General features: G+C 41.3%; 1 protein-coding gene across 3 annotated transcripts in view; it reads left to right on the forward strand.

Moving 5' to 3' along the window:
- Positions 1-24289, forward strand: part of SMOC1 (SPARC related modular calcium binding 1) — a 447006-nt gene that overhangs the window by 101768 nt on the left and 320949 nt on the right. The window lies entirely within an intron of this gene.

The raw sequence follows: 24289 nt of genomic DNA on the forward strand, positions 1-24289 counted from the left end.
CATGGAAAGCAGGGCATTATCAAGCAGGCCCTTTACCAAAATGAATATCCTCCTATGTCTTTGAAGTGTTATGTTTTATGCCTGTAGTTAAGTTCAGGAGCTTTGAAAGTCAGAAATGTGCCTCGTGCGCTCCTGCCCCACCCAATTTCATCTTGCCAATAAGGGAAGCCAATAGATAAGAGTGCAATTTTGGCATCCCAGCTTCCCATGCACCCTGTTCCGCTGTAATGCATATTAATTTGGTTATTGTGCCTTATTTTAGGCAATAGGCCTAGTTACTAACCTCCCTTTTACAAAACCGTAATGCGGTTTTAACACCGGCCACGATGGTAACAGCTCCAAAGCTCATAGGAATTCTTTGAGCATTAGAGTTGTTACCACCATGGCCGGCCCTAAAAACTGCACTACAGTTTTATAAAAGTGTGTGTGTGTGGTGGTGGTGGTGGTGGTGGGGAGGTGGTGTTATAAAGGGGTCCTTTTACTAAACTACACTAGGCTAGAGCTAAAACTGGAGTACTGTCAGACATGCTCAGGCATCCTACAGTAACTCCAAAATGTGTGCAGGCTAGCTGCATGTGATGGGCGGAAGGTGGGCTTTCTTGTGCTATCCAGTTAGCACATCTATATTACCGCACGCTAACTGGCAGGTGTGTTCATGTGGTAATTTTTTTAATGATTGTATTCTAATGGAAAACATCCGAATAACTCTAAGCAACAGAAATGCTAATAAACACCAAAATTTGATGTTCTTAAAATTTTTGTTAACAAAAGAGGGTTTCAGAGCTATAATGAAACCATCTGTGCTATGGCTTAAATTTAAAACCTGCTCTAACTGAAAAAAACCCCTAAATGTTCAGTGCACAATTTCTGTGATAACTTAGCTTTGATTGATCTTCTTCTGAGAATCATGTCCCCACCCAAAGATTTGAGGATTTTTTTATGGCTAGTGTGTACGAATGGAAACTTTAGTGTATGACAAAGAAAATAGCCACATTTTATGGCTGTAGTAGAATAGCCTTAGTGCATGGAAATGACCTGTACAAGGGGGCCCTAAAGTCACTTTAGGTTGGTGCAGGAAACCCCATTTTAAATGTGCACATTTAAAAAAAACCAAAACTACTGTGTGAAGCTGTAGTGCAGTGGTCTTCGTCGTTTTTAAAGCTGGGGCCACTTTGGATTCTAATGAGCTGAAGGAGAACTGCTAAATATTTTCCCGTGGGGATGGGGTATAACACTGCTGACATCCATCTTTATAGTCCACCTTTAGACTTCATTGGGGAGTAGTCTCAAGGTTATGACCATTTCCAAATGCATTCTCTTTTCTATTTAGAAATGCCTTGTCCTTCAAGCCTGTGCTCTTGCTCCCATCTACTTTCCCCTTTCAGTCCTGAGCCTAGGTAGAGAGGCAGAGTAGCAGAAAAAAAGGCAATGAGGACTCCAGGGACCACCATTGGCCCCTGGGCCTTGCATGGAAGAACACTGCTATGGTGTGTCCAACAGTAGTTTTGGCTGGCAAGCATTAGCGTCTAACACGGCTTAGTAAAATGACCCTATATATTTCCAGTTGATTTAGGTTGCTTCATCTGGATTGAGTGGTATCTTCTGAGTTGCCATTGCTGCATATTTTTTTATAAACCATCCTGAGCTGCTGTAAAGGTGGTATATAAAAACATTATTTTCTATTTTAATGTTTTTACTTTGCAAACTGCTGTGATCTGTCATAAATAAACATATTTTAATAAACATATTATTTCATTAAAGGAGGAGTGTGTGGCGCAGTGGTTGGAGCTATAGCCTCAGCACCCTGGGGTTGTGGGTTCAAACCCCGCGCTGCTCCTTGTGACCCTGGGCAAGTCACTTAATCCTCCATAGCCCCAGGTCCGTTAGATAGATTGTGAGCCCACCGGGACAGAGAGGGAAAATGCTTGAGTACCTGATGGTAAAAACCGCTTAGATAACCTTGATAGGCGGTATATAAAATTCTAATAAACTTATTAATGGGGTTGATGTTCAAAGTGGTTTCTTCTGCCCTGTTAAAATTGCCTGTGTAGTGCTATCCAGGGATATGCAATGGCACTTAACTGGATAATGTTACTCAATATCCCCTTTAAACATCTAAGCCAAAATTGGCTTTGTTGTGGGTGGTCTGGGGGAGGAGTCAGGGCGGAGTCAGCACTCAGAGTAAAAAAATCAGAAGGAAAAAAATCCACTGCAGACCAATCAAGCAGCAGGAATGACAGAAATGCATACATACATTATTCACTGCTCAGAGGCTATATTGTTGACGTAGCACTATAGACAGCAAGTTTGGCAATGCTATTCGCAGCAAGGGTTTTCCCATTAATTGGAAGACAATATCTTGTTCTTGTGTATTTAGGTTTCAGGCATCATATGTGTGACTCCTGAGGCAGGCTCTATAGCCAAAACATGGCTCATGTGCAGTAAAGCTTTTGGAAGGAACTCTGTTGACTTGTGTTTCCTGTCATCCCTGCTGTTTGTATCCTGGAAATAGTACTTAGGCAGTTAAGTGCCAAAATTGAAGAGCACTTTTCCAAAACTCTCAGTCCATTTTTGGTCAGTTTTGAGTTAGCGATTAATTCCATTCATCAAGGCAAGATTCACTTAGGGCTCCTTTTACTATGCTGCGATAGCGTTTTTAGTGCACGCAGGATTTTAGTGCATGCTAAACCCGCGCTACGTGGCTAGAACTAACGCCAGCTCAATGCTGGCATTAAGGTCTAGCGCACACGGCAAATGTAGCTTATTCCTGTGCCAAAACTCACTAAGTTCATGATATCTTAATAACTTTGTATTGAATACTCTATGGCTCTATGCAAAATTCACTCGCTCTGGAAGCTGTTACCTATTTTTCTTAAAACTTGCTGATGGACTGAATTAGATTTGGAAAAATGCTCCTAATTTCAACACGTAATCGGATAAGGTAACTGGACAAATTGGACTGCATAAAATACAGCCTTATCTTTGTCTGATTTCACCTCATACCCAGAGAATGTGGTGAAAGCAGTTAGCTTAGCAGGATTTAAAAAAAGGTTTGAGTAACTTCCTAAAAGAGAAGCCCATAAGCTATTATTAAGATAGATTTGGGGATATCCATTGCTCCCTAGGATAGGCAGCATAAAATTATTTTTACTTCTTGGAATCTTGCCAGGTACTTGTGACCTAGGTTGGCCACTTCGGTCTGTCGAAGTATGGCAGCTCTTATGTTCTTATCTTCATCTATGGGCTACTGGGCTTGATGGACCATTGGTCTGACCCAGTGAGGCTATGTTCTTATGATTAAAGGCTGAATATTGGCCTTAATCGGATAAAGGTCAGCCATCCGCACATACCTGGATATTCAGTGCCGATGCCTGGACATAGCCAAACATTGAATATCAGGACATAAAGCTGGCAGAAGCTAAAAGACTACTCATTGCCTCCGGCTGCATGTTTACCCCATTATTATTATTATATCACAGAAACAGCATTTTCTCTGAACTTTGGTGCTCAGTGCCAAAAGTAAATGTTTCCTTTATGTTGACACTCTGACCTTGTGTATAGCCTATCGGATGAATTCCTCCCTCAGTGATGTTCTAGAAAACCTAGGTGGGGATTAGTGAGCAGCCAGATGCATGACACTGAAAAACAAAGCTCCAGAATATCAGGGAAAGTTTTTTAAGTTGAAGCTTCAGTGGCCCATTATCACTGGTTCTCAATCAGTGTGTCCCTCATTAGGTGGGTGTCACAAAAATTTTTGGTGTAAGCAGCAAGTCTATTTCCTTTACAACTATCAGTGCCCATAAGCTGGGAAGTCCAGCAACTTTGAGAGGTCAGGTCCTTGAAATCCCCGTAACTGGTCCTTGTTTCTATTTCCTGCTACCACCAATAATTACTACTGCCTCTAGCTCCAAATAAAATGTTGCAGGTCTGCTGTCCATAGATTCTGTTTGCTATATAAATTCTAAGTAGCATAAATGTATTGCTTCACAGTTTCTGGCAGTGGAGGGATTTTGTGTTGCTATGACATTAGAATTTGAATACATTATTTCTTCTGATAACCACATATTTAAACTATACAAAGCACACTGTATGAGGGAAAAAATTTAATTAACTATCATTTATATTTTGCTTTTTTCAGAGAGGTCAAACCAAATTAACAAAAGATGGAAAATAAGATAATATTATATTAGACTAATATATTTTTCAATTAGCTTTCAGAGGACAAAACCTCCTTCCTGCAGTTATGGAATCTTACCCTGACCTGAAGAAGGAGGTTTTGGTCAAAATATATTAGTCAAGTTAGTCAAAATATATATTAAAATCAGTTCAATAGAAATATCACCTTATTTTCATTTTCTATTTGTGTTCATCAACACAGCTACAATACTACTTTATCCTAAAAGAAAACAAAAGAAGAAAAAATTTTTTTTTACCTTTTTTATCTCTGGTTTCTGTTTTCCACATCTTCTCTTCACTCTCTTTCTTCCATTTAGCAACTACCTTCTCTCCCATCAGGCATCTGCCCTCTTTCTCTGCCCCTTCCATCCACTATCTGTCCTCTCCCCCTTTGATATGGCATCTGTCCTCTTTCTATGTACATTCCATAAACTGTCTACTCTCTCCCCCTTTCATCCAACCTGTGCCCCCTCTTCTTTTTTACATGATTCATTGCATCTTCATCCCTCTCCATTTTTATCTCTCATCTTCCTTTCCTTCTCCTCCCATTCTCTGGCATGTCTCTCTTCTCCTCTCCTTTCCTTTTCCACTCCACCGCACCCCATCCCATCCCATGCCATTGTCTGGCATCTCGGTCTCTTCTTCCATTGCTCCCTCCCTTCTTCCTGCCCCCTCCCCATGGTTGGGTATCTCTCTCCTCTCCTTTCTTCTTCCCAAGTCTGTTAGCTCAGTCTCCTTTCCTTCAATCTCTCACCCCAACCTACACCATGGTCTGGCATCTCTGTTTCCTTCCCTTACATCTTTTCCCCCATGTTCTTGCAATTCTCTCCTCTCCATCCCTCCCCCTCCCCCATGGCCATCATATCGCTGTCCTCACCCTTCTCTTCCTTTTTCTTTTCTTCCCTGCCCTCACCCCACGGTCTGGCATCTATGTCTCCTTCCCTTTCATCTCTTTCTCCCTCCCCCTGTGGTTAAAATCTCTCACCTCTGCTTCTCTTTCCTTTCCCACCTTGTGGTCTAGCACTTCTCTCTCTCTATCCTCTCCCTTCCTGTCCTTTTCCTTCCCTGGACTTCCTTCTTTCTTTCCTCCCTCCCTCCGAATTTGGCATCCTTTTTTTACCCCTCCCTTCAACTGGATGCGGCATTGCTCCCCCGATTCTGCTGGGTACCTCTCATCTCTATTATCTACCAGGGCAGGTTGCCGCTTCCAATTTTCGGGCCGCCGGCAGCATCAGTCAGCTGAATACCATGCCTTTGGTGGCCTCAGAATCTTTCCCTCAGCATCAACTTCCTGACCTCACAGACTCAAAGCTCCCAGGCCACCGAGGGCAGCGTGTTTAGCTGACCAATGTTGCTGAGGGCCCTAAAATTGCAGGCTTGCCTTCAGTGGCCTAGAGCACTGTGCATATACAATTTTGGGGGTGGCCATGGCCCCCGTGTGCCCCCCTCCTGTTTGATGCCTATGGGATAGGCAAATTCATACTAAATGTACAGTTAAACAATTAAATATTTAGGCGTGCTTTATTCAACTGTGAATTTTAATGTTCAGTGTAACACATATTACAATAATAATTATTTTATTTTTATATACCGCCCTACCTCATAGTTCTAGGCGGTTCACATACAGTACTAAAAATATACAAACAGTGAATAAAAGTACAAAATCTAAAAACAACTAAAATTATACAATAATTGAATAAAATGCATTCATGAAAATAGATAGATATTCCTTAAAAAGTACAACTGTAAAATCAATGTGCAAATTTCCAATCCGTATTCTGAAACATCAGTTTACAAACTTTTCGAATAAATCAGTTTTCAATAGTTTCCTAAAGGACATGTATGAATGGGCCTGAGAAATAATAGAACTTAGCAATGAATCCATTTTACCTGCCTGAAAACCAAGCAATTTATCAAAGAATCTCTTGTAACGACAAGGCTTAATAATCGGGAAAACAAATAAGTATTGCCTTCAAGTTATTCTTTTAGGTTTATATCTTTCAAAACACAGAGACAAGTAATTAGGAGCCATACCAAACAGTAGTTAAAAATTGGTGCAACCAAACTTAAACAGTACTCTAGCCTCAAAAGGCAACCAATGCAACTGTTTGTAGGATGAAGTATGAACATTGTCTATCATGTGTGTCATAACAGAAGAAAGACTGAAAACCACTGCTCTATATGTATATATGTATGTATAAATTTATCTTTCCCACTATACCTATCTTATTAGATATGGAAACAATCTACACTTATGCAGATGACATCCTTGTCCTCCTTGAGACTGACCAGAACCTCACCAACCTCCACGAAAACATTACAGCTTGCATAATGAGACTCCATGCCTGGTCCCTCTCGGTACAGATGAAACTAAACGAATCTAAAACAAAACTACTCTGGCTCGGCCCAAAATTCGAACACCTGCCCACAATTTTCACACTACCCACAGGCGATACACTACAGCTCGAGTTCTCATGCAAGGTCCTTGGTATCACTATCGATTCCTCTCTCTCCCTCAATGACCACCTCAACTCCTTGGCAAAATCATGCTTTTTCAGCCTTCACATGCTGAGGAAAGCTAGATCCTACTTCAGCCAACAACACTTTGCCATCCTTGTCCAATCCATCATCCTCTCCAAACTAGATTACTGCAACGCCTTCTACTTAAATCTATCAAAAAAAAAAAGTATTCTAAGACTCCAGCTAATCCAGAATACTGCAGCCAAACTGTTCTTCTCAAAACGCAAGTCTGACCATGCCTCCCCACTCCTTGCCAAACTTCATTGGCTCCCAATAATCTCCAGAATCCATTTCAAATGTTTCTGCCTGGCTTTCAAGATCATTCACGGAATCCTGCCTCCTCTTATCCCACTGTCTTTCAACTCCTCCAGGTCCGACTCCTCCAGAACTGCCCAAAGGCTTAAACTAGCCTTCCCCTCTCCACACGGCATCCACTATTCAGTCAAACTGGGAAAATCCCTTTTCTTCAAAATCACAGGTCTTTGGAATGACCTCACCACCCCGCTGCGGAACCTGAGCTCCCTTCAGTTATTCCGCAAACAACTGAAAACCTGGCTTTTCAGCAAATTGTAGCTCTATCCTTCCCCCCTTTCTCTCCCCCCTTCTACACATAAGTTCATGTAATCCTTTTTCTTCTTCTCTACCCACTATTTTAAGTTCTTGTAAACCGTGTCGAGCTCCATTCTCATGGAGATGATGCGGTATATAAACTTAAGGTTTAGATTAGATTAGATTAGACATCTAAACACATCTACATACAAACAGCATTATATTTTTGTCCCGAAGAAAAACAGGTTGTGCTGTTCAACTAAACCACAAGATGGAAAGGTCGGAAGATATCTACGTACAAATTGGAAAGTTGTTTCTGACACACAGTTTGCCTTGCACAGTGCACCTATTGTACTCTGGAGGAATCAAAACACAAAATGATCATTATTTATCTTAATTAAATTACATCCCCCATCATTTTGAGACAATCAAAAACTTGTTCCTGCTAAGTGGAAGATTCCTTCTGCAAATAAGCTCTGCCGTGTGAATTCTGCAACAGCTCTGCACAAAGCTTGCATTTGTTAGGTTGGGTCTGGGACACAGTAAGAGGAAGTAAGTGATCAGTTTGGGTTTGTTTGTTTATTTTTGTAAGTCAAATTCCATGTGTCCAGATGTTTGGAATGTTTTGCAGGTGTCTTATTAGTTTAGATCTTACAGATTCTCTCCTGCTTATTTTTCTTCTTTAACTTTTGTTACCACAAATATATCAGAAAACTCTAGTTCCCTCATTGGTCCAGAGTTAGGGGAAGTCTTTTCTGAGAATGAAGTGCTCAGTGCCTCTCATCCATCAGCAGGGGTCACTGTTTCCTTCTTTGCCAAAGCTTGAACATACCAGCTTTGGAAGGGCCCAAGCCTCATTAAAGTGACTTTTTTTTTTCTTTTTTAAAAGGGAGTTAATGTTTTCTCCTTAAAAAAATAAATAAATAAAATGAAATTTACAGATGTATTCAAAAGCTGAGATAAAATGCTATGGCTGCCACGTTAGTCTACTTTTAAGATAATAAAAGGAAATAAAACAAACCCAAGAAAAGAAAATACGATACCCTTTTTGGGAGTGGAGGAGTAGCTTAATAGTGCAGTAGCCTCTGAGAACCAGGGGAGCTAGGTTCAATTGCCACTACAGCTCCTTGTAGGGTTACCAGAAGTCCGGATGTCTCTGAAGTTCTTTTCAAAACCCGGCACTTGGTCCAGGGTTTGAAAAACTTCCCTCAAAATCTCGATGGGAAGGTTGTGACATAAGAACATAAGCAGTGCCTCTGCTGAGTCAGATCAGAGGGCCAGCACGCCCAGCAGTCCGCTCACATGGTGGCCTATCAGGTCCAGGATCTGTATAGTAATCCTCTATCTATACCCTTCTATCCCCTTTTCCTTCAGGAAAATATCTAATCCCTTCTTGAACCCCAAGACTGTACTCTGTCCTATCACTCCCTCTGGAAGCACATTCCAGGTATTCACCACCCTTTGGGTGAAGAAGAACATCCTAGTATTGGTTCTGAATCTGTTCCCTCTTAATTTTTCTGAATGCCCTCTTGTTCTTGTAGTTTTCGAAAGTTTAAAGAATCTGTCCCTCTCCACTTTCTCTATGCCCTTCATGATCTTGTCTCTATCATGTCCCCTCTAAGTCTCCGCTTCTCCAGGGAAAAAAGCCCCAGTTTCTCTAATCTTTCAGCATATGAAAGGTTTTCCATACCTTTTATCAATCGTATCACTCTTTTCTGAACCCTCTTGAGTATCGCCATATCCTTCTTAAGGTACGGTGACCAATATTGGACGCAGTACTCCAGATGCGGGCCCATCATCGCCTGATACAGCGTGACGTCATTCTGTCGCATCCGCGCATGCACGGATTCCGTTTAGGGGTAGGGCTGGTGGCGGAATGGGATGTGACACAGGCGGAATGGGGCGGAACTAGGCAGGCCTGGGGGCATGGCCATGGGTCCGGATTTTTCTTCGGGGTAAGTCAATTAAACCTCTATTGCCCCAGGTACAAAATAAATACCACTTTAATTGATAGCACAGAAAGGTAGTTTGTCAAATCCATCTTCATTTTTTGACTAGCTTTAAAAGGCAGTGCCTTCTTTGGATCACTCAATGGACACCTCAATGACAGCCTTCAAGCTGGTACGTTTCTTATACATTTTGGTGCAATAGGTATTTTTTGTCCCTGGAAAGATCACAATTTAAAATAATAACAATAAAAAAAAATCACAGAGTTAAAGTAGGATTTGAACCTAGGTCCCTTTGTTCTCAGGCCACTGCACTGCATTAGGTTACTCCTCAACTCTGAGTGGAGAGTTTTACTACTTGGGATCTAGTTAGGTAATTGGGACCTGGGTTGGCCACTGTTGGAAACAGGGTACTGGACTTGATGGACCTTTGCTCTGTCCCAGTATGGCAATTCTTATGTTCTTAAGTCAATTAAAAAAAAAAAAAAAAGATTTAGTATAATGAATCTCCATAATTCCTGAAGCTGTTATAGAGCCCCATATCCCTTGCTAGTTTCACATTAAGGGGAGGGAGGGGGACAGCAACCACTAGGGGATTAATCCAAGTTTCCAAGTTTATTTATCATTCATCCACCGTCTATTCAAACAATAGCTAAACGATTTACAATAGGCATAATATAAGAAAAATATGGTAAAGTAAAAATAAAAGAAAAAAGAAATTAAAACCAATATCAGGTATGACATAAAAAACTGGGGTTAAAAACAAACATGAACAGAAAGGGTCATGGGAAAGAACATTGGGGATTATAATTACATTGAGATACAAATAAAATAAAAGTGATGAGGGGGGAGTGGAAAGTCACGAAAGGGGGGGGGGGGGTTTGCTTCATAGGAAGCGTTTATAGTTGAATCCATTTGGATCGGTATGGTATCTATGCTGATTGGTAGGGTAACGTTTTCCTTTTCTGAGGTTGGAAAAGTATGCCTTTGGTTTTGGTGATGTTCAATACTAGCATGTTTTCATGAAACCAGGCATTGATTTTTGTCAGTTTAGTGCTTGCCATGGCAACGCCTCTGCCTGACTCTTATCCTGCGTGTGTGTGTTTGCTGTGTTTCATCCCTACAGTGGAGGGCATTGGTTTTTTTCTAGAAAAGATGAGTTGGTTAAATACTAACTTTTCTTTGATTTTGGATACAAAGGGAAGATTTGCTATAGGCCGATATCTGGAACACTGGTCTACCTGAGAGTTTGCAGATTTGAGCTTGGAAAATATCGTGGCTAATTTCCAAGGCTTGGGAATAGTTCCCGATAACAAAGATGGGAAAGTATTTTTTAACAGAGAGGGAGGATATTGATTCCAAAGGGTTATTTGAAGTGTTCATAGTCTCAATTGTTCGAAGGATGTCTTCTGCGGATGGTGTATTTTAAATCGGCCAAAAAACTGAAAGAGAGATGAGGTCAATGTCTGTCGAGTCAGAGGGTAGAGAGTTTGGGGATGGTTGAAGGGTATTTCTGTCTATTTTGATTTTGTCATCAAAAAAGATGGCTAGGTCCTGTGCTAATGGTATGTTTGGGGAAGTTGTCTTTTTGTTGGACTGGGAGGAGAGGGATCAGGCTATGCTGTAGAGAGCAGATGAGTAACGTGCTTTGGCAATTTGTTTGGAGTAATATTCTTTCTTTGCTTCTGAATGGAGATTTTATAGAAAATAGCTTTTTCCTTGAAATGGCTTAGCATGGAGGGTGAACAATGCCGTTTCATTGGCCTTACGAGGATCAGTGCTGACAGTGAAGAAGATCTAATTCTTGATAGTACCAAGGATTCTTTCTTGATGTTTAAGAAAAATGTGTTGTTTGGTAGGAGCTATAATATCAATTAGTGTTTGAGTGGATGAGATTTAGAGTATGGATTGATCTTCTAATTTAAGTTTGGATAAATCTTCTAAATTAAGAGTCAACATGTCCTTAATTGTTGAAGAAGTGAGTTTACTGTAGTCCCAGGAATTGTAAGTATGTGGGGGTGGGCGTGAAAGTTTACCTGGGACTATTAGATAGAAGGAGATTATGAAATGATCTAATTAGGGGAATGGGCTTGATTGAAGACTGATACAATTTGTCAAGAGGGTTTTAGGGGCAAAAATCATATCAATAGTATGTCCCGCTATGTGAGTGGGAGCAGAGATTAGTGGGACTAGGGAGATATCTGATATTAAAGATAAGATATCTGATGTATTAGAGTTAGATGGTATGCCAAAATGGTTGTTAAAGTCCCCCAAGATGGTGGGATAGGTATAAGAAATGCAGAAGTCAAGTAAGGTTGATTGAAGAGACATGAGCGTGTCCTTTGAGATCAGGGGAGCAGAAAGTGAAGTGGAGTAGCGGACAGTAGTATAAATTGGAGAGTATCAACATTAGAGTGGAGTGGTGAAAGGTGGATGTTAAATTTGAGATAGGTATATGATTGCTTTCTTATTTTCAAGTCAAAGCATTTGGAATGAGTAACCATTGGGGTACGCCTGGGTAATATATGCTTCCTTCTGATAACCAAGTTTCAGTGAGGCATAGGATGTGTAAGGCATGCTGCTTGTTTTTAATAGAGCGAATGTTCAAGAGGGCAATCTTTGGTTTGAAGTGATTTGATCTGGAATGAGATGGAAGGTGATGGAAGGGAATGAGAGAGATAGTTTGTAGACATCTAGGCCTGGTAGCCAGAATTGCTTGAAAGTTGGTGACTCCAGAGGACTGGAATATGAGGGGGGGAGGGGGGAGAGAGTGAAAAACAGGGAACAGCAGAGTGGTAAGAAATGAATTAAAAGTGGTAGCAGCATATTAGTTTGGAGAAGAAGTACTGCTAGCGCCCAGTGAACAGCTGATAAATCAGATAACCCTTCTGTAACTTGGATGTGCCAAATACCAGATCTAAATAACATAGACATCCCTTCCCTTTCTGAAATAAGAGTTGGATGACCATATTTTGGTTCCTCCCTAGTCCCACCCAAAACACACCCAGACCACACTCCCTCAACTTAATGTAGTATTGCGTAAGTAAGTGTATGAGGAGACGAACGCTAAAATGTGGGCTTCTCCATTTTGAATTTTGCCAGCAGCAGCGTCTCTCTTCTTAAGAGAATTTACTTCATGAGATGCCAACTGCATGCCGCTATGGTTGCTAAAACGAAAGAATAACCAGACTGACAACACTGACTTTGGAAGATTATATATTTTGTTCTTCCTTGAGGCTCCATTAGGATGTATATCTGTTCATCTTCCTCTTCCTCTTCTTCTTACAATATTATACATAGCACAAACAAATATTTGTCTGGTATCACTGGAGAATTCAAGTTTCATCATGACACATAAGAATTATCTAGGTATCCAAAAATGTAGCTTGAACCTAGCAAAACTGAGTTTTGTAAATTATTATTATTCTATCTTTATGTGTGGCCCATTATAATGGATTTTATGTCCCTTCATGTATGAAGACCCAGAGGCTGGGGAAAAGGGTGCGGGCGGGGACTAGAAACCAAACCCTAGATTCAGGCTCCACAAATAGTTGCATAACAAAAGTCCCTGGTGAACCACAGAAGGCCCAAATTAACAATGTTTTATGGAGTGCCAATATGTTTAAAATTGGTCCTGGGCGGGACTCACACCCACATAACTGATAGACTACTATAAATTGCCCTCGCGTCTCTGCCAATTAGCTGTGGGTACTTACACTAGCTCTATGACAGATGTAAATGCTTATGCCTAAGTGCATTTGCATATATTTACTTGCTTATGCTAGTTAGTATTCTCTAAAGCACGGGTGTCAAAGTCGGTCCTCGAGGGCCGCAATCCAGTCGGGTTTTCAGGATTTCCCCAATGAATATGCATGAGATCTATTAGCATACAATGAAAGCTGTGCAGGCAAATAGATCTCATGCATATTCATTGGGGGAATCCTGAAAACCCGACTGGATTGCAGCCCTCGAGGACCGACTTTGACACCCCTGCTCTAAAGGAATGTAGGCACTTCCTTGCTAGCCAGATTTTCAGGATATCTACAATGAATATACATGAGAGATCTGGTGTTGTTATTGATTTTTCAAGAAATTCACTGAGGGATACCTTGGCATCTTTCACATGCTGTGACATTACATCAGCCCTGTCAATCCTTAAGATCAGAGAACATGATGCATTTATCTGTTGATGAGTTACAACATGTGAGGTATGGTAATACCAGATCTATGGCTATTTCGGTGGCAGGGGTGAAACTTTGGAATAATCTGCTTGGACAATTGAGAATGAATAATAACTTTTAGAGTTTTAAAAAATTATTAAAAACATCTCTTTTTATAGAAGCTTTTTAAGTGGTTAAGAAGCAGTGACTGAAGGAATGAAGTGATTAATGGAAATGTTATCTGTATATTGTTTTGTTTTATTGTGTGTTAAACTGTTTTTTGATGTTTTTATCTTATGATTATATTTGGGAGGTTTGTAATCCGTTTAGGTATAAGTGGAATATAAGGTTTTTAACTAACTAGCTAATTAACCCCCCTTTTACAAAACTAGTGCGTTTTTTGCAGAGGTAACAGCTCAGAGCTGTTACTGCCGTGACCGGCACAAAAAAATGCGCTGTAGCTTTGTAAAAGGGAAGGGTAACTAACTAACTAAATATATTGGTGCATAGTTATAGAATTATCCCCAAGCTGGATGTCTTTGTGGACTTTTCACATTGACCCCTATTATAAAGTAGCCCTATAATGGAGAGTCCTTTCATTGAGTTGACAGTCGAGATAGAAACACACAAGACAATCCAACAAGAGGATTTGTTGTTAACAGTGAGACCATGATTGAAAGAACTAAAGTTGAGGGACCTATCAAGTTAACAAAACGCCATTAGAATATCATTATGTGCACTGCTTCAATAGCTTTTGGTGGTACGAGTACATAGGAACATAAGAATAGCCTTACTGGGTCAGACCAATGGTCCATCAAGCCCAGTAGCCCATTCTCACAGCAGCCAATCCAGGTCACAGGTACCTGGCCAAAACCCAAGGAGTAGAAATATTCATGCTACCGATCCAGGGCAAGCAGTGGCTTCCCCCATGTCTTTCTCAATAACAGACTATGGACTTTTCCTCCAGGAACTTGTCCAGCTACGCTATCCGCTCTGAATCTTTGTAATGTTACTAGATTTAATTTTTTAATGATACATAATTTATTATGTTTATTATGTTAAATCCTTCCCATATATCATATCTGAAAAAAAAAACCCTCCTATATAATGTATTCTAAATTAATTTTCCTATGCACTGTTTTCCTGCCTTCTTCTAATCTATGTTTCTAGCATAATTAATTTATTTTCCTCAAGTACTTTAGCAAGATTGTGAGCCTTTGGGACAGTCAGGGAACTCCAAGTACTTTTTCTTCATTTTAATTAATCTTACTTAATTGCATCTCTTCTGTATCTATTGTAAACCGCTTTGAACCTCACGGTATAGCGGTATGCAAGAAATAAAATTATTATTATTATTATTATTAACACATCCTCTGGCAACGCGTTCCAGAGCTTAACTATTCTCCGAGTTAAAAATATTTCCTCCTATTGGTTTTAAAAGCATTTCTCTGTAACTTCATCGCGTGTCCCCTAGTCTTTGTAATTTTTGATGGAGTGGAAAATCGATCTTCTTGTACCCGTTCTACTCCACTAAGGATTTTGTAGACTTCAATCATATCTCCCCTCAGCAGTCTCTTTTTCAAGCTGAAGAGCCCTAACCATTTTAGTCTTTCCTCAAACGAGGAGTTCCATCCCCTTTACCATATTGGTCGCTCTTCTTTGAACCTTTCTAGCGCCACTATATCTTTCTTGAGATAGGGAGAAATAAATGAAAAGTTACTTTTTTAACTTTGCTATGTAAGATTTTAGAGGCAAGATTTGTTACAAGGCCAGGACAAGACTTATTTGACCAGCATGTTCTAGCTTATTGCAATTTCAATGGCTTTCCAGTGCTGACAGCAGTTCAATCCTCAGAGAACCCTTAAATTACAAACAGCTGCAACTCATTGCCTGAACCCTTGATCCAAAATCTAACTCTGCTTTTGATGGATAGCTATGGATTTCTATTCAAATGAATGGGGAATGAAAGTGTTAAGAAATGCAAAGTAACCAGAGCAGGGTAATGAGGAATCATTTAGTTCAAAGAATTAAGAGGCTGAAATATTTTTTTAAACAATGTTACAGGGCAGGAGTGGCTCCTATCTAGTTAAAGCTTATTGATGAGTCCTAGAAGCATTTTCTTAAAGTGTCAGTAAATACTCGGTCCTCAGCATATTCCACTCCATGAGGTACCGAAAAGCCTTTATTATTTCTGGGAGATTTTAGACCTGCTGAGAGCCTACAGTACTCCGTAGCACTGTAACTCAGAAGAGGGTAACCTTTCTTTGTGGGGAACATATCTCCCTACTGTCTAGAACTGAAAAGGTTCAATATCTACTCTGTACTTATCCACTACTCTATACCATCTTGAACTGAAAAGGTATGATGGGATATAAATAAAGCTATTATTATTACTATAGTCACAGTATGTTTTCAAAAAACAATTGCAAACCTCGTATCCTGAAACATCACCTTGCAATTAGTTTTTCAACATAATGTATCTACCCTAGCAATTATTAGCAGAGAAAGTGGTGACAGGATTTAGCATAGCTGCCAGTAACATCAGGTAGGCTGATAATGTCCCACCACATATATGCATATGTCCTGGTAAAATGCACTTGGTAAAGTACACAAAATATGGGAAGGACGGGCCTCATAATGTCCTTTTCAGTCACAGAGATGTTGCCAACTAATTGTGAGCTGGATTGGTCACAGTTGGAAACAGGATCAGGCCCTCGATGGACTGTTAGCCTGTCCAGTCTGCTCACTGTTGTGCCCCTCTGGCCAGACTCTTAATAAGGCTGCTGGAACCACAGTATTTGGCCCAAGACCAGCCTGTGTCCCTGCAACTCTTGCAGCAAGTCTCTATAGGGTTACCAGATTTTCGGGTTGGGGGAAGGGTTCTAGTGGAGGCTGACATCACTGGGGCCCTCATATTAAGAGGCCATTGGTGTTATGCGGGCCCCCTGACAGCTCCTGAGGCTCTAAAGAGCACAGGCTGCCTATGTCTAGGGCTTAGATAGTGGAAGCCACTGGCTGACACTCGCCTCTGTAGGGTGCTCCTGATGAAGCCCAGGCCCTCAGAGAGAAAGTTGGGGATGGGGTACTTGGTAGTACTTGAAGAGCCTGAAGTGTATGAATTATGATGCAATTGTGGCCAATACCACATAGGCGAAACCGGATGCACTATAGAGGAAAGGCTGCAAGAACACAAGAGACACCACAAGATATGCAACACAGATAAATCAGCTGTAGCCCTTTATGCCAAAGCAACAGGTCATACAATTAGATTTGAGGACATAAAAAAAATCTTGAAGAAAGAAGTCTGTTAGTGGTCGAGAAGAGTCAAAGAAGCAATAGAAATAGCAAGACACCCCAATAACTTCAATGGAGATAAAGGACTCTCCTTAAACGAAGCATGGTAACCGCTCAAAAGAAATTTAGCACAAAAAGGACAAAGTTTTAGGATATGACCACAGAAAATCCTCCCCCTCCAAAGTCAGAAATAATTCTGTAATTCCCCCTCCTGAGCACAGTGTATTGATGCACCTTCTTGACCAGTTTGTCTGTCTTGACTAGATTATTGGACGTGGTAAAAAAAAAAAAAAAAAAAAAAGCATATTTCATAGTTTAAACCTTTTTAGAAGATGTAAACTTGCGGGGGGAGGGGTTCGGCAAGCCTCCGGAGCCAGTTGCTTCTTTTTCGTGCTGACCGCAGATGCCGTTTTCTTTTTCTCTGACGGCAGCGGCAGCAAAGGGCTTCCATCCCCTGGGAAAGAATGCAGCGTTGGGGATTTCCTGGCACCAGATTCGCAAAGTGCCGTTGAAGAGGCCATCCTGTCCATGAAGAGAAGTCTTTGCGGTCCTAGCGACCACCTGGTTAAAGTGGCTGCCGGTTGCAGTGAAAAACCACGAACGACCGAGTCTGCAAATGCTGAACTGTGAATTTGCAGGGGTTTACTGTTTATTCAAAAGTCTTAGATGTCCAGTAGAATGGGCTTTAGATGGTGATCTTTCAGATGTTTAGCTACTTCATTTCATAATGTCCTCTTGTTCTTGGACGTCTTTTCGATTATGGACTCCACTTTTGGCCATCCAGCTCTGGACATCCTGATTCAGACTTAGACATCCTATTGAAAATGGCCCTCTGAGTATATAAGAGTACTGGCTGATTTCAGTCAGCTATTTTTAAAGGGTCTTTTTACTAAGACATGATAATGGATTTAGCACACACTAATGATTAGCATTCAGCCCATAGGAATAGAATGGGCTGTGCAGGATTTCTTCTTCTTAGGTGCCATCGACTCGTGTTCGAGTCCTAGTGATTTGATTTATTACAGATCTAAAAGGAAGTTGGTTTTGTACTAGTCTGGTAAGGTCCTCCAGCGTCATCCCCATGGGTGTTTTCAATGTGTCCAGATAATATATCAATGTTTTATAAATTCTTTCTTAGTCCAGTTTCTTTACAACAGTATATCTTAGGAATTCAGATATCCACCCTTATCGATAGATACAGGTGGTGGGATTCTTCATGATTTCCCAACTATTTACTTATTTCAATTATTTTATATAAATATAATAAATAATAGACTTAGCTTATTCAAAGTCCATTCCCCTTCCTGATGCATTTCGCCGAACTTTCTCAAGGTCAAAACTTGTCGGGAAGGGGAATGGACTTTGAATAAGCTAAGTCTATTATTTATTATATTTATATAAAATAATTGAAATAAGTAAATAGTTGGGAAATAGTACTTGGAATCATGAAGAATCCCACCACCTTTATCTATCGATAAGGGTTGATATTTGAATTCCTAAGATGCACTGTTGTAAAGATACTGGACTAAGAAAGAATTTATAAAACATTGATATATTATCTAGCGCTACTATACTATCTAAGTTGGAGTTCAGTGTGTCCAGCCATCTGATTGCAGGTCGCTCTCTTTGCCTGGTTCCTTTGATCTTTCCAAACATGATGTCCTTCTTCAATGATCTTTCTCTTCTGACAGTATGACCAAAATAAGACAGTCGCAACTAATGTGCAGCATAAATTCATTAACACAATGAGTAGCATTTGTATTCCTGGAATAGCTTGCTGTCAAACATTATTAATCAAAATCATTTGAGCATTAGATGGGGTAAAGGAAGACCAAGGGGCATCAACTAACACCAAACTGGATAAGAAAAGCCCTTCTGCTGGTGGTAAACTTGAACAGTTGACTGCTGAGAAATCTCCTTACTGCACAGTGTAAGGACAAGAAAAGGTTAGAATCAGAACTAAAGCAACTAGGCCAACCAAGCGGCCAAATGATCCTTATCTGCTGACTTGTACTCTGTTTTAACTGATGGGCGCTCACTGGTGCAGGCCAACTCACCAGGTGGGAGCCGTAAACTCTTGGCAAGCTGTCAGGATATTACTTTATTAGTTCTATTCTTTTTCCTTCTATCCAAATGTGGATCCCAAAAAGGCTTTGAAAGCATAACACTTCTAAAACACACATTTCTTCCAGATCTTGTTTAATGCCTGCTGTGCAGTTAAAAAAAAAAATAGAGATTAGGAAATAATATCACTATTAATCAATGACTATTGAATAAACTGTGACATTGTTGTGATGCTTTGGACAAAAGTACTATGTATGTGTATGTGTATATATACCAGTAAAGACAATATACACACAAGTCAGGACGTCAGAAATGAATGTCCGCCTTGCATATATTTTAGAACACGATACAGCCTCTTTAGGGTTACCATATGGCTATGAAAAGGAGGATGGATTGAGACATCTGGCTTTTACTGCCATTGAAGGCAATGGAAGTAAGGAGAACAGATAGAGACATATGGGTTTTTATTTCCATTGTAAGCAATGGAAGTAAAACCCGGATGTCTCAATCCATCCTCCTTTTTCTGGAGCCATATGATAACCCTAAGCCTGCTCTGAAATACATGTGAAAAGGACATCCATGTATTGGAATCTTCCAGTATGAACATCTATTTTCAAACTTAAATGTCTGAATTATAAACAGGAGGTGGGGGGTAGAACAAGGTGAAGGTCTCTGTGGCAGCACAGGAACATTCATCTTATAAAATGACCTCACAGCTGACTATACTGAGTAAAGTAGGGGTGTCCAATGTTGGTCCTCGAGGGCCGCAATCCAGTCGGGTTTTCAGGATTTCCCCAATGAATATGCATGAGATCTATGTGCATGCACTGCTTTCAATGCATATTCATTGGGGAAATCCTGAAAACCCGACTGGATTGCGGCCCTCGAGGACCGACATTGGACACCCCTGGAGTAAAGGGTTGTCTAATCAAGCAGTGATTCCCAACCCTGTCCTGGAGGAACACTAGGCCAATCGGGTTTTCAGGCTAGCCCTAATGAATATGCATGAGAGAGATTTGCATATGATGGAAGTGATAGGCATGCAAATTTGCTTCATGCATATTCATTAGGGCTAGCCTGAAAACCCAATTGGCCTGGTGTTCCTCCAGGACAGGGTTGGGAACCACTGGTCTAATGGTTAGAACAGTGGACTAAGTGTGTGTATATGTTTTATTGTTATGTTTATGTTGTAAATTATGTCATCTGTCATCTCTCTCTCTCCACTCCGGCTGCCCTCTCCTGCCTCTCCAGCTGCCCTCTCCTGCCCAGTCATTCGCGGTCGGAAAATATTGTGAATGACCGGGACCGCGAATCGCGGACCGTGAATTTGCTGTGGAGCACTGTATATTCTTCAAATTATGAGCCCTCCATGGATAGAAAATACTGAACTAAATCTGCACTGCTTCTATAACCTTCAGGCATCTGATAAATTCAGGTAGAGTAGTTCAGCACTATACGTTTTTAAATTGTGAAGTGGGATTTGAACCTAGATGCTTCCATTCTCAAGTCACTGCACTAACTATTAGTATCATAGTATCTGAATGTTATAGAGCCCGGTATCCCTTGTAGAGAGAGGGAGAGGGACAACAACAACTGGGGAATCATGGAGGTGTCTTGCCTTAATCCCTCCAATAAACAGACATAGATGTCCCTTCCCCCTTCAGTGGTAGGAATTGAAGAGCCAAAATATGGACATTGCCCTAATCCCACCCATGCATGCCTTCTTTCCATATGGATGTACTGCAGTATTAGGTATCCATATCCCAGTCACCATCTAAGCTTCCTTGTCCTTTATTCTTGTTTTGGACATGTGAAAACTGATATTTAGACATTCATATTGATTGGATGTCTAAATTCTAATTAAATAAAGCCAGGATATGGATGTGTAATACTGGAAAGGAGGCACACATGCGCACTTACAATGCTGTGATCCCTGACCCTGTGATGTGTGCCTCCATGTCAGACATGCGCAGTAGAAGGAACCAGCGGTGGTACGCTAGCTCCTTCTACTGCGCATGCGGAGGCACCTTAACCACGGAGGCGGCGACCATGGCGGCGACTCCCCACCTCCCACCTTCACTCCGTCTTAACACAAGTCCCCCAGGTCTGGCCGCGGCCTGCGGTTTAGCCGGCTCCCTTACTGAAGTTATTCTTCAGTCCATTGCAGCTGCCGCGGCTCCTATCACGAGCTGCACCTGCATCGGAAGCCTCCCTGACGTCACGTCAGAGAGAAGGCTTCCGACGCAGGAGCGAATTGTGAGAGGAGCCGCGGCTGCGGCTTTGAGGAAGAGAAATGTTGCTACCCAGTTGCATCAGAGGAGAAGCTTCCGCCCATACACACGCGACTCCAGGCACAGGCAGGCAGTCTCCGCCAGCTTCAGTAAGTTTCTTTACTAACGCGCCGCAAAGGTAAGGGGGAAGGAGGGAGATTCTTGGGCCGCTGAAGGGCAGTGAGGTGGCGAGAGGGAAGGGTGGATGCTGCGAGGATGGGGATGGGGACTGAGCAGTGAAGGGGACGGTGGGGATGGGGACGGGGCGGTGAAGGGGATGGTGGTTCGGTGACGGGGCTGTGGCGGGGACAGATTTTTTCCCCATGCCATTCTCTAGTATGATGCCCCTGTATAAGACTATGGTAAAACCTCATTTAGAATATTGTGTACAATTCTGAGAGACCGCACCTTCCAAAAGATATAGTAAACAGAATGGAGTCAGTCCAGAGGAAAGCTACTAAAATGGTCCATGGTCTTTGCCATAAGGCATATGGGGATAGACTTAAAGATCTGAATATGTATACTTTGGAGGAAAGGTGGGAGAAGGGAGATATGATAGAGACGTTTAAATACCTACATAGCGTAAATGCGCATGAGTCGAGTCTCATTTGAAAGGAAGCTCTGGAGTGAGAGGGCATAGGATGAAGTTAAGAGGTGATAGGCTCAGGAGTAATCTAAGGAAATACTTCTTTTTTACAGAAACGGGGTAGATGCCTGGAGCAGTCTCCTGGAAGAGGTAGTGGAGACTAAGACTGTATCTGAATTCAAGAAGGCATGGGATAGGCATGTGGGATCTCTTAGAGAGGAAGAGATAATGGTTACTGCGGATGGGCAGACTGGATGGGCCATTTGGCCTTTATCTGCCATCATGTTTCTATGTTTCTATTAAACGATGCAGAATACTGAAGCTGAAAGGAATGTGAGATCCAAGGATGGGTTAAAAAGAGGAAAGGAAAGGCTGGAAAATGCTGAAGGCATTTCTCATTTGAAAAAAAAGAGCAGTTTGATAAAAAACAAAAAGGTTAAGCAAAAAAACTGTTGTCGGGAAGAAGAACTGAGGCAGACACACACAAGAAAAAACCGGAACCAAATCAAAAGAATGCACTTAGAAGAAAGTCAAAGTCATCAGAATGTCAAATAACAGCTTGTGGATTTTTTTCTTGTTTCTATGCTGCCTTTACCTTAATACGCACCTTAGCTTTAGCCACAGAAAGTGCAGAGTAGAAAAGATTCCTTTGTGCTGCAGCACACAAATCTGATATCTAGATTGGAAACAGCAGGAGTAATTATTTTCCAATAGATTATCTGATGTGAATTATTTGTTCTTTCAAAGCCATATAATTGGATGAGATTGTGCTGAAAATTGGACTGCTTTAACTTCTTCAGAATTGTAATGCATATCATATGTGCAAACACAGCTTATGAGATAAAATATTTTCATTAGCATTTCCCTCGTTCAGTGTCCGGTGGAAATCTTTGAGACATAAAGATCCTCTCTAGATATAATACAGCTAGAGGGTTTTCCACAGCAGCTGTCTCAATTTGGAATAGGCTTCTGTTTAGGGTTACCATGTGGCTCCAGAAAAAGGATGATGGATTGAGACATCCGGGTTTTACTTCCATTGCTTTCGACCCTACCACTAGACAGAATTTAGAGGGGTGATGGCATGTAGGGACAGAGCCTGTTCCCTACCCTACTTCACTTTTCGTGCTGTTGCCAGCATCCTATCTCTTCTCTGGCTGCCCTGAAGCACTTGAAAACAGAACGAATGGAACCCAGCAGATCTTCAGTACACTTCTGCACTCAGAGGTCCATCACTGTACATATCACTTTCAAGTGCTTCCAGGTAGCTTGGGCAGAGTTAGGGTGGTAGCAGCAGCAGCAGCAGCAGATGAGGGGAAGTAGCAGACTCTCAAAGAGGGAAAATGTGGAAGGGATGTTGGACAGAGGAATGGGGAAGAAAGGAAGATGCTGGACATGAGGGGTGTGGAGAAGGATAGATGAGATGTTGGTCACCTGGGGAAAAGGAAGATATTGGACAATGGAAAAGGGGGCTAGGAAAATGAAGATTAGATGGTTGACTGAGGTAGGAAAGGGGAAATTCTTCAATATGGAGGGAAGGGGAGATGTGGGACTATAGGGGGTAGTGATTGGAAGGAGAGATACTAGTCTACAGTTTTGAGGGAATGTTAAGGGACGGAAAAATGCTGGCTATAAATGGGATAGGGAAGGGAAGATGCTGGACTATGGGGGGCAGGAAGGGAATGGGTGATGCTGGATTGTATGGGGATGGGAAGGGAAGATGGTGAACTATGGGCAGCAGGTAGGGAAGGGGAGAAGTTGAATTTTTTTTTGGGGGGGGCGGTTTTAATGAAAGGAAGTTGCTAAACTATGGGAGGAGGGAGCGAAGGGGAGATGCTGGATTATTGGTTGGAGGAATTGAGAAGAGGAATACAGGGGGCAGGTGGGGTCTTGAGACACCAGTATGTGAAGAGCTTGAAGACCTTTGGCCTTGTCATATAAAGAGCTGATCTATAATATTTTAAATTTTGAAATCTACAATTACTCCCTCAGTCACTCCTGTAACTTCCAGCTGCCACTTATGTGTGCTTCAGAGCAGGTGTAAATGCTAAAGTCTAGAATTTGTAAATGATGCATACATTTCCATTGCAAAACTTGATATATGCATAATTTCTAGGGCAACCTAAAACATGTCAACAACTATGCATGTTGCATATCTACATGTATAAGTACCAGCTTTCTAAAAATCACATTTTTAATGCACAGAGTATTTACACATACTATATATAACCCCTGTTTTATTCACAAAAATGCTGTGCAAGCCTTCTAAAATGATATGAAATTCATATCAAAGAATTCTACTTTCAGCCTAATTAAATCTATCAGACCAGGAGATGTGGGAATTTGAGTCAGGCCTTGTACGATATAAATTTATCTGCATCAAATCATCATGCATATCTGGTATTTAGGGCTCCTTTTACTAAGGTGCGCTAGTATTTTTAGCACTCGCAGGAAATTACCGCGTGCTACACTGCAAGCTACGCTTCTAAAACTAACGCCAGCTCAATGCTGGCATTAAGGTCTAGCGCGTGCGGCAATGTAGCTCGCGGTATTCTGCGCGTTAAAGCCCTAGTGCACCCTCGTAAAAGGAGCCCTTAAACTATTGCAGTATGACACTGATGATCTGATCCCATCTCCCCTTGAGTTTTAGATGGGATTTGGATTTCACTGAGGTGATTGGTTCCCTCTTCATTTAGACTGCAGTCACATAGGCCCATATGCTATAAA

This window comes from Geotrypetes seraphini, chromosome 7 (genome assembly GCF_902459505.1).
Source record: "Geotrypetes seraphini chromosome 7, aGeoSer1.1, whole genome shotgun sequence".
NCBI lineage: Eukaryota > Metazoa > Chordata > Amphibia > Gymnophiona > Dermophiidae > Geotrypetes > Geotrypetes seraphini.